Source organism: Cetorhinus maximus, chromosome 1, assembly GCF_964194155.1.
Source record: "Cetorhinus maximus chromosome 1, sCetMax3.hap1.1, whole genome shotgun sequence".
Lineage (NCBI taxonomy): Eukaryota > Metazoa > Chordata > Chondrichthyes > Lamniformes > Cetorhinidae > Cetorhinus > Cetorhinus maximus.
The window spans coordinates 241,291,299-241,304,657 of record NC_135879.1 but is presented as its reverse complement, the minus strand read 5'-3'; the positions used below and the strand labels follow the sequence as shown (position 1 = coordinate 241,304,657).

Sequence of the window (13,359 nt, the reverse complement as noted above, 5' to 3'; positions counted from 1 at the left end):
CAATATGCATAGGATGACTGGGTAGAACAAGTGGCCTTTTTCCCACATTTGAACCGTGCATAGGTGACCTTAGAATATAGGTATCTGCCGCAGTATAGATACCTTATGTTAATGTGCTGCAAGATATTATCTGTTTAATTGCATGTTTTTTTAGAATTAATTCTTTTGATTTTGGCATTTATTACCCATCCCTAGTTGCTCTTGAGAAGATGGGGAAGTAGAAGATTGAGAAGACCTGTTGCAATCCCTGTGAAGTTACAATGCTGTTAGGTAGGCAGTGCCAAGATTTTGACTTGGCGATGATGAGGGTATGGTGATATATATATGCCCAAGTCAGGATCATGTGTGGCTTGGAGGAGAACTTGTTCCCAGGCACCTGCTGATGCTTCAAGGTGGTGGAAGCTGAGAGTCTGGGAAGTGCTGCTGACGAAGCCTTGAAGTGTTGTTGAAGAGCTGTGCCAGTATGCTGGGTTGTGAAGGTGGATCTTCAGGAGATGAATGAAGAGTCTTTTGAGCATCTGTAATCTGGTTACAGCTGTTGCCATCTAGGGCAATGAGGTTACAGATTGTGATGGTATGCAATTCTGCTGATACCGGTGGTCCACAGAGCTTTATGAATGCCCAGTTTAGAGCTGCTAGATTGTTACCTTATCTCACTTGGCATGTGGTTCTTCTACATGACATGATGGAGGGTGTCCTCAGTGTGAAGACTTGGTATTCACACATTGTGTGCGGTGGGCACCACCAAATCTCAGATGGACAGATGCATTTGTAACTGGTAGATTTATTTTGAGCAGGATGAAAGCGTTTATCCCCTCCTGTGTTCTCATCACTTGCCGCAATCCTTGTCTGGTAGCTGAGTCCATTTGGACTTGGCCATTTCAGTTAGTGGTGGTACAGCTGACCCTCTCTTGGTAATGGACGCTGAAATCCCCTCCCCTACATTCTGTGCCCCTGCTACCCTAGGGGCTTTCTCAAACGTGAACGAGTATGATACCTCAGCTGAGGGTGGTTGTTGATCAGGTATCCTTGCCCATGTTTGACTTGAAGCCACGAGTTTCCCTGCGTTCAGACTCTGTTGAGGACTTCAATGCCTACTTCCCCTCAGCTGCATACAGAGTACCTCCACCTCTGTTGCTGCTGATGAAATGGAATCTATCCAGGGATGGCGATGGAGCATTTCAGGATCTCATTCTGTCCTGGCCGACGCGCCTCCTGGCCGACGCGCCTCCTGGCCGACGCGCCTCCTGGCCGACGCGCCTCCTGGCCGACGCGCCTCCTGGCCGACGCGCCTCCTGGCCGACGCGCCTCCTGGCCGACGCGCCTCCTGGCCGACGCGGCTAAAATAGATTATCTGGCCATTTATCTCATTGCTGTTTTTGGGATGTTTGTGTTTGAAAATTGTCTGCCGTGTTTCTCTGCTTTACAACAGCAGCTATGTTTCAAAAGTACTTAATTGGCTTTAAAAAGCTGCGAAAGAAGCTCTATAAATGCAAGTTTTTTCTTGCAACTTTTATTAATCTGCCTGGACAGTCTTGCCTCTTAATCCTTTGTAGCTTCTTTCCTGTGAACTCAAAATGCAAAGACAAAATGCACAAATTATGCAATATGTGTCATTGGCAAGACCAACATTTCGTTCCTGCCCATTCCTAGTCTCCCTGAGCTGATGATGGCAGACCATCTTCTTGAACCACTGCACGCCAGTTTCATACTGAGTGGCTTGCATTAATGAACCCATTGGATTTTTATAATCCCTGATCGCTCTCGCTGATTCCAGTTTGTTTTTTTTATTAATTTCCAGATTTAAAAAAAACTAATTTGAAGTCCTCTTCTCTGGAGTATTAGTCCAGGCCGCTTGGTTACTTGTCTATTTACATAATTACGCTACCCTAGCTTGTTAATTTTCTCTTCAATTGCATAATAAGAAAATAAACTTTAACTATACATCTGTGCATTGTATAAAATATTAATAGTTAAAATCTTCAGATACTTTTGTAAAAATTCATTTATGGAATGTGGGCATCGCTAGCTAGGCCAACATTTATTGCCCATTCCTAATTGCCCTGAAAAGGGGATGGTGTGCTGCCTTCTTGAACAGCTGCAGTCATGTGCTGTAAGAACACCCATGGTGCTGTTAGGAAGGGGGTTCCAGGATTTTGACCCAGTGAAGCAATGACAATATGGTTCCAACAGAACCTATCCAGGATGGTGTGAGACTTCGAGGGGAACTTGCAGGTGGTGGTGGTGTCCCCATGCATCTGCTGCCCTTGTCCTTCTAGGTGGTAGAGGCAACGGCTTTGGGACATGCTATCGCAGAAGCCTTGGTGCACTGCATCTTGTACACACTGCTGCCACTGTGTGTTGGTGGTGAAGGGAGTGAACGTTTGTGGATCGGATGCCAATCAAGTGGGCTGCTTTGTGCCTAATGGTATCAAACTTCTTGAGTGTTGTTGGAGCTGCAGTCATCCAGGGAAGCGGAGAGCATTCCATCACACTATTGACTTGTGCTTTGTAGATAGTTTACAGGCTTTGGGGAGTTGGGAGATGAGTTACTCGCTGCAGAATTCCTGACACCTTGTAGCCACTGTATTTATATGGCTAGTCCAGTTCAGTTTCTGGTTGATGGTGATTGGTGATTCAATGATGGTAATGCCATTGACTGCCCAGGGGAATGTCCAAAACTATCCTTAAGGAACAAAGATTTTGTGAGGAAAGCAGTTTAACCTAGGAGCAACAGTTTCCAATTGATAGTGATGTCACAACAGTAGCAATAAAATGTTTGGCTCTGTTGGAAAACAGGACAAGGGCCCTATTTTTAAAGCTTTGTGAAACTTGGCTGTTATGAGATGACGTTCAATCGTAGACCCATGTTTCACTCATATTATGGTAGATAATACTTAAAAAACTATAAATTACCATACTCTTAATTCATTCACTTCTCTACCCCTGACCCCCAAAGTTGTACTTTTTAATATTAGCTGTGGTTTTCAGAAGAGAGGCTGGGATTTTAAAAAAAATTATGTTTATTTATTTGTCAATGGGTTATGGGAGAGCAGATATTAGATCTGTAGATAGTATCTGCTGAGAGTGTCGATGCATTGGTTTTAAGTTCAAAAATTCCCTAGATTATGGAAAGCAAAGCTCCCATCAGATTGGAAAATAGCGATTTGACTATTCAAGAAAGGAGGGAGACAGAAAGGAAGAAACTACAGGCCAGATAGCTTAACATCTCTGATAGGAAAAATGTTAGAATCTATTATTCAGGAGGCTACAACAGGGTACTTAGAAAATCTCAATGTGATCAGGCAGTGCAAGCATGGTTTTTAGAAAAGGAAATCATGTTTGACTAATTTATTGAAGTAACGAGGAGGGGAACCTGTAGATCGGCTGTACTTTTCCAGAAGACTATGACAAGGTGCCATAACAAAGGTTAGTACACAAAATAAGAGTTCACGGTGTAGGGGGTAATATATTTGCATGGATATAGGATTGGTTAGCTAACAGGAAGTGGAGAGTAGGGATAAATGGGTCACTTTCAGGAGGCAAGATGTGATGAGTGGAGTGCCACAGGGGTTAGTGCTGGGTCCTTAATTGTTTACAATTTATATCAATGACTTGGATGGAGGGACCAAGTGTATGGTTGCTAAATTTGCTGATGGTACAAAGATGGGTAGGAAAGTAAGTTGTAAAGAGAACATAAGGAACCTGCAAAGGGACATAGGCTAAGTGAGTGGGCAAAAATTTGGCAGATGGAGCAGAATGTGCGATAATGTGAACTTGTCCACTTTGTCAGGAAGAAGCGAAAAGCAGAATATTATTTAAATGGAGTGAGATTGCAGAATACTGAGATACATGGGGATCTGAGTGTCCTGGTATATGAATCACAAAAAAGTTAGTATGCAGATACAGCAAGTGATTAGGAAGGCATATGGAACGTTGTTGTTTATTGAAAGAGGAATGGAATATAAAAGTAGGGATGTTTTGCTACAGTTGTACAGGGCATTAGTGAGACCACATCTAGGGTATAGTGTACAGTTTTGGTCGCCTTGTTTAAGAAAGGCTAGAAATGCATTAGAAGCAGTTCAGAGAAGGTTCACTCGACTGATGGCTGGGATGGAGGGCTTATCTTACGAGGAAAGGTTGGACAGGCTAGGCCTGTATCCATTGCAGTTTAGAAGAATGAGAGGTGACCTTATTCAAGCATAGAAGATCCTGAGGGGACTTGACAAGGTGGCTGCTGAAAGGATGTTTCCCCTTGTGGGAGAGAACTAGGGGACGCAGTTAAAAATAAGGGGTCTCCCATTTAAGATGAGGAGGAAGAGAAATTTTTCTCTGAGGGACATCAGCTTTTGGAACTCTTCCCCAGTGAGTGGTGGAGACAGAGACAGTGAATATTTTTAAGGCAGAGATGGATGGATTCTTGACTAACAAGGGAGTCAAAGGTTATCGTTAGTAGGTGGGAATGAGGAGTTGAAGCCACAATCGGGTCAGTCATGATCTTATTGAATACTGGAGGGGCCGAATGGCCTACTCCTAATTTGTATGTGCGTACGGTTGCTTGAACTGAGTTTCCTCCTATGTTGGTGTTTGGAATTCCATGATTTTAACTCTGTAAGCGTGATTATAAGTCCAGGCTTGAATGTGACTTGGAGCTGGTTTCATGATTTGTTTTTCATGCTCCTGGCCTGTTTGGTGGTAGAGGTTGCAGGGCTTTGAAATGTAAGTGAAGTAAGCTCTTGTGCACCCAGTAGATTTTGATCAAGCAGTTTACTTGGCCTTGGATAGTGTCCAGCTTTTGAGTGCTGCGGTTGTACCCGTCAAGCAAGTAGTAGTTCATAATTGATTCTGGTGAACCTTAACCGTGCATTGGTGAGCAGATTATTAGTGATACTTGGCACTATCACTAGCTCCTTCCTTCACTTTTTATTTGGAAAAGGTTGATTGGGCTGTGTTAAAATTATCCTCGCTTGTGGTAAGGGTGTGCATGGGCAATTTTATGTAAATAATTTTAAAATTGTCATAATTTTTCTTCAAATTTCTTCATGACCTAGCCCTTCCCTATCTCTAATCTCAAGCCTTACAACCCACCTGGGCCCCTGTGCTATGTCAATCCTGGCCTTTTGAACATTCCCTATTTTAATCACTCCACCACAGGATAGTGTACCCTCAGGTGTCTAGGCCCTAAACTCAGGAATTCTCTCCTTATATATTTTCCATGTCTTTCCTTCTCCTTCCTCCTTTAAGATGCTCCTTAAAACCTACTCTTCGGCCAAATTTTTGGTCATTTTGGCCTGACATCTCCCCAGGGACTCGGTATTGAATTTGGCTCTGAAATACTCTGTAAATCACCTTGGAATATCTTATTACATTGAAGATGCAATATAAATGTCAGTTGTACTAATAGTTGGGTGTAAATGTCATAACTGAACTAGAACAGCTTAGTCAATGGCATAGATATGAATGCAGTAGAGCTATTGAAGTTTGTTGTGATCTGTTTTTGTTAAATTCCTTAGATTATTCGACAGCATTTTTTTTTCGGTTTAGCACGAAAGCGCTCTGCTGAGCTTCAACTAGGTTAGTCCTTCATTCTGAGGTGTGTTTGATGTGGCTGGCATGACCTTTTACACTCCCCACTGAATCTTGGTCTCCTGATTCGATTGCCATTATGGACTGACTGAAGTAGTGGGCAGCGCAATGTCATTGGATGTTATTTTTATGGACCCCTAGAAGGCATTCAATAGAGTTCCGCATGAGAGCTAAAGTTAAAGATTATGAAACTGAAGACAAATTACTGACCTGATTCAGAAATTGGCTGAGCAACAAGAGACAGAGAGTAGTGGTATTGAGCAGCTATGCTGTTTTTTGCTGCCACGGTGTATTCTGCTCTGCGCTGGGGAGACCAAATGAAGATTGGATAGCCACTTTGGGGAACACATCCATTCAGTCCACAAGTCTGACTCCAAGTCATTTTGATTCTCTACCTTGCTTCCCAGTCTGACCACTCTGCCCTTGGCCTCCTGCAGTGTTTGAATGAAGCTCAACACAAGCTCAAGGAACATCTCATCTTTGGATAGGCACTTAACAGCCTTCCGGGCTTGAGATTCAGTTGAACAATTTCAGACTGTACCTCCTCTTCCTCCATTTTTATTTCCTTTCTCTTTGCTGATTTTGGTTTTACTGTCTTGTTTTTCTGTGTCTCGCAATTCATAACTCTGCCATTCACGCCTCCTCTCGACAGTCGTCTTCTTTGCTTGTTCCAATACCATTCCCTTTGACCTTGCACCGCTGAAGTATCCTTTCAAGCCTGTTACTTATTATTTAATCTTTCCTGTCTTCCACCCTATCACTGTTCTTTCCTTTTGTCCTTCCCCCACTACCCCCACCTCCCAACACTTTCATTTGCTTAAAACCTGTTACATCTATTAACTTCCCAGTTCAGATGAAAGGTCAGTGATCTGTGAAGTTAATTCTGTTGCCTCTCCACAGATGCTACCTGATCTGGAGTATTTCCAGCATTTTCTGTTTTAGTCATTACTACTCTCTGTTTCCTGTCACTCAGCCAACTTTGTATTCATGCTGTCACTTTCTCTTTTATTCCTATGGTGCCAACTTTGCTGGCAAGTCTATTATTTGGCACTTTATCAAATGCCTTTTGGAAGTCCATATACACCACATCAACAGCATTCACCCCATCAACTCTGTTACCTCTTCAAACTCAATCAAGTTCATTAAATATGATTCACCTTTGACTTTCCTTTATCAATCCAAATTTGTCTGATAATTTTGCTTAATATTATCATTTTTCTAAAAGCCATTTCTGAGGTTAAAATTGACTGGCCTGTCGTTGCTTGGTTCTGACTCTGGTGCTGGGAAATGAAGTGGATCAAGTTTCAGTTCAGGAACATTTAGTGAACAGTGGTCATAATTTTATAAGGTTAGTCATGAAAAAAGGCAAGGAGCAATATAGAAAAGAAATATTTCATTATGGGAGAGCCAATTTCAGTGAGTTGAGAACAGATCTGTCCCAGTAAAATTGGTATCAAAGATTGTCAGGCAAAGAAGTAATGGAACAATGGGCTACCTTTAAAGAAGAGATGGTTCGAGTGTAGTCAAAGTACATCCACACGAGATGGAAGAGTCAGGCAACCAAAGCCAGAGCTCCCAGTAAAATGAAAAAACAGAAAAGGGGGCGAAATGTCACTTTGACAACTTGAACCAAATAGATTGACCCCTCCAGGATATCCTCTCGCCCCAGCACTGTAGTATTGTCAATCATTACCCCTTCTGTTTTCTGCCCATCTCCACCATCTACTTCTGCCCCTAATTCATACGTATGTTTGTATCTATGTACCTTTTCTGAACGCCTTATATTCAGGAGTATTTAGTACAGTACTCAATTCTGCCGTTCCTTTTAGCTAAGCCTCCGTTATCACCAGGACAACATATTGCCGTTGAAGTAATCCATGGGTTGCTGCATCCTATAGGTAATACAAATGGCAGCTTTTGTGATAATGGACTGGACATTGAGTCTAGAGGCAGGGGCACAAATCAAATGAACTTCTCTGGATGGTGTTGAGTTTCTTGAGTGGTGCAGCAGCTGTATCCATCCAGACAAGTGGTGGGCATTACATCATATTCCTGACTTGAGCCTTGTTGATGGAGAGGCTTTGAAGAGCCTGGCAATAGATCAATTGTCACAGAACACTTGGTGCCTGTCTTGCTTTTGTACTGCACTATTAAAATGGCTAATCCTATTGAACTCTGGTTCCCAAGATTATGATGGTAGTGATCTGGTGCCATTGAAGGTTCAGGGAGGTGGCTGAGCTTTTTCTTGTTGGACTTGGTACTTGTGAACAGGCCTGTGGAGCCAAATTGTTCTTGTGGAACCTGGACCGAACATCAGTGAGCAAGTTATTGCTAAGAAGGTGTTTCTTGATGGCACGATTAATAAACTCCTCCTTCTGTTACTTGAAGAAGAGGATACCTTATATTGATATCACAATTTCCACAATCACAAGTTGTCTCAAAGCGCTTTATAGCCAAAGCTTTTGAAGTGTAGTCACTGTATTGATGACTGGGAGGAGGCTGATAGGGCAGCAATTGGTCAAGTCAGATTCATTTTTTTGGATATATCTGGGCAATCATCTACATTGTCAGGTAGATGCTTCTGTCATTGCTATACTGGAACAGCTTAGCTGAGGGAGCAGCTGGCTAGTACACTGGTTTTCAGTACTACTGCTGGAATGTCATCCTTGTGGAGCATAGGAACAGGAGTAGGCCAGTTAACCTTTCAAGCCTCTTACTGCCATTCAATGAGTTCATGACTGATCTGTGACCTCACTCCATATATCCACCCTTTGCTCCATATCCCTTAATATCTTTAGTTAACAAAAATCTATCAATCTCTGATTTAGAATTAATAATTGACCTAGCATCAACTGCCATTTGCAAAAGAGAGTTCTTTTTGTATTTAGAAGTACTTCCTAATTTCATTCCTGAAAAGGTCTGGCTCTAATTTTTAGACTAGGCTGCCTCGTCCTGGACTCCTCAGCCAGCAGACAGTTTCTCTCTATCTACCTTATCTGTTCTCCTTTAATATCTTGAACACTTTGACCAAATCATCCCCATACCTTCTAAATTCCAGGGAATACAGCCCAAATTTGTTTAATTTCATAGTTTAAACCTTGGTGCCCATGTATAATTCTAGTAAATCTGTGTTGCACTCCTGTAAGGCCAATATACCCTTTGTTAGGTATGGTGCCGAGAACTGCTCAGTGTTCCAGGTGTGGTCTAGCTAGGACTTTATATAATTGAAGCATGACTTCTAACCCCTCATGTTTTATTCCTCTAGACCAGTCATTGAAATCCTTCACCCAGAGTACTACAGTGGAGGTAATGAATTATTAAGTCAACAAATGCAGAAATCTGATCAGACAGAAGTTTGTTGACCTCTTGGACCCCTAAGTTCCTGTGATATTAGTTTGAAAGTCTGTGCTCCAACTTAGTCATTAAAAAACACAATTTTAACTTGCACCTTTGACCAATTTTGTTTCTTATTTCCTCAAAAGTAAAGGGAATCCTACTTTGTTACTAAACACAAAAAAAGCTACAACGTAGTTGTGTGATAATGTAGATCTTTTCTGTTCTAATAACTTGCAGGCATTTGTTGCCCCGAACAGATAATCTGAAAGGAAAAGAAGGCTCCTGTCTTTGCATGTGTAGTCTGGCTTTGAAGTCTCTCCCTTTATTGATTTTTATTTTTTGATCGTCATCCTTTTATTCTTGGATGTCTAATGCTTGCTTATTTATATGGTTGGATGTGTGCTGAGGAGGGGGTGGGGAAAGATGTAGGTGTCAAATGACTAGCAGTGCCGTCATATTGAGCAACTAAAAAAGCCGTCTCTGGAAGGTTTCCACTTGGATTTTGCGCGACTATTGTGAAACATGATTGATGATTTATTATTTTTTGGTGGAATTAAATTTAAATGAATTTTTCACCTTGAGTTAAGGATTAATGCGATCTGCTGTTGACGTCTGTGTTTGCCTGGTTAGTTTGTCACTAAGTTTGTTTGTCTGTGTTCTTGCTTTAGGCGGAGTGATCCAGTTTTTTTAATAGACCGCCCTTCATGTTCTGGCCGTATAGAGTTTCTGGAGTTTGGGCCATTGACATTATTTCAAAGTTTCACCTTGTTCTAGAATTCTCTGAGAAAAGAGGAGGGGGAACTTGGTAAATGATCAGAGGAACACTCACCTTTGAAAATCTGTTATCAGTGCAATATGGCCTGTTGCTTTTCATTTTCCAGCTGGGTTTTGTGACGTAATTTGCATTTTTAAAAGCCTAGAAATCAAGCTAACAAATGTTAAATGGGCAAAACCCTAAATTTGATATCCATCTCAGACTTTTGCTATGTTCCTGCATTATGAAGTGTGAGAGGTAGTTGGATTTAAAGTGAAATTCTCTCGTTGAGGAATGGTTGTGCAGCAGTAACTGTCTGTTTAATCTCCCTTACCATGCCTACTCCGGCCAAAAGGTGATATGTTCTCTGGTCACAATTTGTGATAACCAGCTGTGAGGCACTAAGTAGACAAGCTCGAGGTCGTTAAGTATGTTCAAGGCTGAGATAGGCAGATTTTTATTCAGTAAGGGAGTCAAGAGTTATGGGGAAAAGACAGGAAAGTGGAGTTGAGGATTATCAGATCAGCCATGATCTCGTTGAACGGCGGAGCAGACTCGATTGGCTGAATGGCTTACTTCTGCTCACATGTCTTATGGTCTTGTGTTATCTGTTTTTTCAGAACCAACATTCCTATAAGAAAGCAGCTGGCCTTTGTTAGGCTCTTGAGCAGATTTTTAAGCAAAATGTTGCATGCAATAAACTTATATATTTGAGCTGCAATATTCAGGGTGAATTGCAAGCCTTAAGTCGAATACTTGCCCACAAGAGAGGATTTAAAACATTGCCTCAAGTTTCTCACACTGTTTAATAGCCACATTAAGGTCACCTTAGCAGCATAAGAACAAACCATGTTATGGAGAGACCTATTAGTAATTAATACTACATTTAACCAATTTAACAATCCACTGTTATTTGGAGTGGAATGAGAGTTCTTATTTTGTCTAAAATTACATTGGCCAGTTGAAGAGTCTCTGTGCAATAGATAAATCTACCATGTGCTGTTGCATTGAGCTGTTGTTATTCAGCCTTCGAGAGTGTTTCATCTAGGATGTTTAATAGGTGGATACGTAGGTGACTGTTGAGGCCGATCTGTGTCCAGAATCTTCTGTTGCAAACCAGTTTGGATACCTGCAGACGATTGTTTTTTGGACAAGTCACTGGATTGGGATTTCCTCTTCTTGCGTTTTATCACTGCCTCTGATATGCACGTGTTTCCAAAGGAGGCCACACCCTTTTAAAATATTTTTTATATATTCTTTCACTGGATTGGGTGTTGCTGGCTTGGCCAGCATTTACTGCCCATCCTTAATTGCCCTCGAAGGTGGTGGTGCTGCAGTCCATGTGTTGCAGGTACACCCACAGTGCTGTTAGGGAGGGTGATCCAGGATTTTGACCCAGTGAAGGAATGGCGATATGTTTCCAAGTCAGGATGGTGTCTGGCTTGGAGGAGAACTCCAAGGTGGTGGTGTTCCCACACATCTGCTGCCCTTGTCCTTCTTAGGTGTTGGAAGTTGCGGTTTTCAAGGTGCTGTCGAAGGAGCCTTGGTGAGTCGCTGCAGTGCATCTTATAGATGGTACACACTGCTGCCACTGTGCATTGGTGGTGGAGAATGTGAACGTTGCAGGTGGTGGATGGGTGTTAGTCAGGCAGGCTGCTTTGCTCTCAGTGGTGTCGATCTTCTTGACTGTTGTTGGAGTTGCACTCATCCGGGCAAGTGGAGAGTATTCCATCACACTGCTGACCTGTGCCTTGTAGATGGTGGACAGGCCTTGGAAAGTCAGGAGGTGAGTTCCTTGCTGTAGAATTCCCAGCCTCCGACTGGCTCTTGTAGCCACAGTATTTATTTGGCTAGTCCAGTTCAGTTTCTGGGCAGTGTTTGCTGTTGCTCGGTCAAGATTCCGGAACTCCCTTCTTCACAGCACTGTGGGTCTTCCCCCAATACATGGACTGCAGCAGTTCAAGAAGCTGGCTCAATCACCACCTTCTCGAGGGCAGCTATGGATGGCCAATAAATGCTGGTCTAGCCTGCAATGCCCACATCGCATGAGCGAATATATAAAAAAAGTCACCCTCCCACCGCCCCCCCGGGTGTTGATAAAGGTTGTGCCAGGTGCAGTGATACTTCCCAGGATTAGAATCAGTGTCAGAACTCTAAGTGTAATCTGCAGAGTGTCATTGTAGTTTCCTTTGACTGCCATGAGAGTGCACCCCAGTTTCAAGTTCTCCAGGGAAGATTTGTTTTAGCGAGCAATTGTCAGGAATTCTGGCTGCATGCCCAGCTCAACTCAGTTGTGACTGCCTCAATATGGCATGGATGCTTGGCATGCTAGCTCAGGTGGGCACTTCTGTGTCTGGGATTTTGTCCTCCTGTTCTGATCTTAGAAGCTTCCAAAGGCAGTTCAAAGCGCAAGTGGTTGAGCTTCTTGGCATGACGCTGGTACACAGTCCATGATAAAGTGGAGTGGGCAGGCCTATTGCTCCATGGATTTTCCGCTTGGTAGGCAGATTTACTCCTCTTCACTCCCAGACTGATGTTCTAAGTCTGCCAAAAGCTGCACTTCCTTCTATCAATTCTTGCATGTATCTTATCGTCAATATAGACAGCTTGAGAGAGTATTCTGCTGAGATAAATGAACTTATCCACTGCTGACAGGTTCTGGTCATGGACAGAAACCTTGGGTTCACGATAGGGCTTTTCAGCTTTTTTTAGTGCTGATCATTAGGCCAAAGCTGACACATTGCCTTGGAGAACAAGCCCATGCTGCCTTGCATGGCCAGCTTTGGACTGGCAGCGAGTGCAGAGTCATCAGCGAACAAAATATTGCAAAGTGTGTTTTTGGAGACCTTCACCTTTGCCAGGAGTCGCCTCAGATTGAACAGCTTTCCTTCCATATAATATCTGATTTTGATACCAACATATCACCATGCAATGCATCGGATAACATGGCAGAGAAGAATATGATGAGGACTAGCCCTGGCAAGCAGCCCTATTTAACTCCGTTCGTAACTTTAAGTAGGTCGGAAGACTCACCATCCAGGTGCGAGCATGCCATCGTGAAACTGTCAAACCATTATGATAAATTTCTCAGGGCCACATTTCTCCATTGCCTTTCAAAGGCCCTCACAGCTGACTGTTGAAGGTCTTGGTCAGGTTAACAAACATGGTGTAAAGGTCCATGTTCTGTTCATGGCATTTCTCCTTGGAGCTGTCCAACTGTGAACACCATATCAATGGTTCCTCGACCTTTTCTGAAATTGCACTGACTCTGGCAGCAGATCCTTGTAACGATGTTGCACGGAGCACTGCAGAAGCATTCTACTGAAGCATTTGCCAGAATTTGAGACGCGTGAGCCTCCTCTATGTTGTCGCAAGATTAGCATGTTTCTTTCCACATGCACAGGTGAACATCTTGCAGGATAGTTCCTTGTTCCCACATAGACTGAAGAATTTAGTGCGTTTCTTGACCAGGCACTGACCTCTAACCTCTGGCCTTGTAGACCTCAGCTGGAATAGCATCAGCTCCTGGACCTTTGACACTTGACAAGAGTTTGGTGCTTCAGTTGCTTCTAACAGCATGGGAGGGTCATCAAAAGAACATTTGTGACAGCCTGTTGATTGCTTCGTCTTAGATGGATGAAGGCCGATTGAGGATGTGGTTTGAAGTGCTCTGCCCATATTTC

The 13,359-nt window shown here is 42.9% G+C and overlaps 1 protein-coding gene across 4 annotated transcripts in view; it reads left to right on the top strand.

The window, feature by feature from the left end:
* Positions 1-13,359, top strand: part of LOC144688371 (polyadenylate-binding protein-interacting protein 2-like) — an 89,568-nt gene that overhangs the window by 20,689 nt on the left and 55,520 nt on the right. The window contains exon 2 of one of the 4 annotated variants that reach the window (XM_078554861.1): positions 8,852-8,892. The exons of 2 other annotated variants lie outside the window; for them this stretch is intronic. The gene's annotated coding sequence lies outside the window, so the exon portion shown is untranslated. Of the gene's footprint in view, positions 1-8,851; positions 8,893-9,418; positions 9,548-13,359 lie in introns of those variants that run through there. One more of the 4 variants, XM_078554851.1, reaches the window with a different exon arrangement.